The following is a 1,305-nucleotide window of genomic DNA, read 5'->3' as shown; positions in this document are numbered from 1 at the left end:
TGGTTGGGTTCCATTTCTATATCCTTTGGTGTGAATATCTGTACAGTAAAAGAGAAAGTAATATTCTGAGAAGATTCACAATTACCTAAGTAATGAATGTTTCCATTTCTAGATCACTCATAAGATCTATCGATATTTAAATCACAGGAACCAGTGGTTGGTGTAATGGCTACGTTGCCTGGACTCCCATGTAGTTGACCACAGTTCGAGCCTAGACCCAGTGGCTTAAACTCACGCCAGGCGTGTATGCGCATATGCCCAAGATCCCAAGAGGAGAATGGAGTAGGGATGGGGGCAGGCCCGGCCCCCCGCCCTTCCCCCCCCCCGGGTGATTTCTCACTTTCTATCTGTCTGTCTTTCTGGGGAGTGCACATGCCCTATAGCAAAAACCTCTCAAAACAAAACAAAACAAAACAAAAATCCTTGAATCCCAAATGTCATGCTTGCCTTTGTCTGCACATATGGCAGTGACATAGTAATTTAATTGTGCAGTTGCTGTACCAAATCTCTTGAGATTTTCCCCAAATCTCACACTAATGCCATTTTGTTCCATTAACTTTTATAATCTCCTGGCACTTTATAAATTCTGAATTGTGCCAATATCTGAGTATGACAACCTTCTGTGAGGAGAGGCAAACGGAACATTATTGCTCTAATACTTCGATAATAGTATAGATAAAGGGCAGGGGGACAAAGTATCTGACAATTTTTAGAAACAAAAACAACTATGTTTATTCTATCATTTATATAAACAAGCAGCTTAGAAAAATGTAAGTGGGTGAATGATATATTTTAACGTGGTTAAATTCACTTTTCTGGCAAGGTTTGTGTGTGCAGACTTTGTTGTTTTATTTTCATCAATAGTACCTTGAATTTTCTACCTTATCTATCATAGAGTACAGTCAGGTGTCGAGAGCTATGTGGAATGCTTAAGTCTAAAATAGATTGAATAAATTGGATTTGTAAGGGTGAAATCTAGGGTCTGATATCAGGTAGCCCCAAGTCTTGTTCGGATAAGAAGGAAACAGAAAGCAGACATTTCTCCCCCTGGAGTCTCACAGTGTGATAAGCTACTACACATAAGCTCTGGCTGGCCACTGGTGTTAGATCATCTACTAGTGCCAATTACCACACAGGACGAAGTTTTGATTGGGCCAAGTAGGAGGGTTGACAGCAGCAGGAAATCAAGTATTGGAGAGGAAAAAATATAGAAGAGTGATAGAAATAAATACAATGTTATGGGAGCTATTCCTGAGAAGCAGGATGAGAGTCACTGGGCACATTTACATACTCTTCAGGCCTCAT

Source organism: Tupaia chinensis, unplaced genomic scaffold, assembly GCF_000334495.1.
Source record: "Tupaia chinensis unplaced genomic scaffold, TupChi_1.0 Scaffold144630_1, whole genome shotgun sequence".
Classification (NCBI taxonomy): domain Eukaryota; kingdom Metazoa; phylum Chordata; class Mammalia; order Scandentia; family Tupaiidae; genus Tupaia; species Tupaia belangeri.
The sequence above is the reverse complement of the archived record's forward strand: the minus strand, read 5'-3'. Positions refer to the sequence as shown.